We start from the raw sequence: 212 nt of genomic DNA on the forward strand, positions 1-212 counted from the left end.
TCCGCGATGAGTACAACCTTCCCTCCTCCACCATCCTGTGCATTCTCCATCCCTTCCTTCATGGCACCCCTACTGCTCGCGTTCAGTCCCACCACGATTTCGCGGGAAGCTGCGGACTGGACCACCACGCAACTAGCGTCCTCCCCACTACTGGTTCGGTTGCCAGCCGGGTACTCTGGTGAGACAGAGAAGCAGGATCAGGAGAGTGGGTG

This window comes from Apis dorsata, unplaced genomic scaffold (genome assembly GCF_000469605.1).
Source record: "Apis dorsata unplaced genomic scaffold, Apis dorsata 1.3 scaffold_968, whole genome shotgun sequence".
In the NCBI taxonomy this organism is placed as follows: Eukaryota; Metazoa; Arthropoda; class Insecta; order Hymenoptera; family Apidae; genus Apis; species Apis dorsata.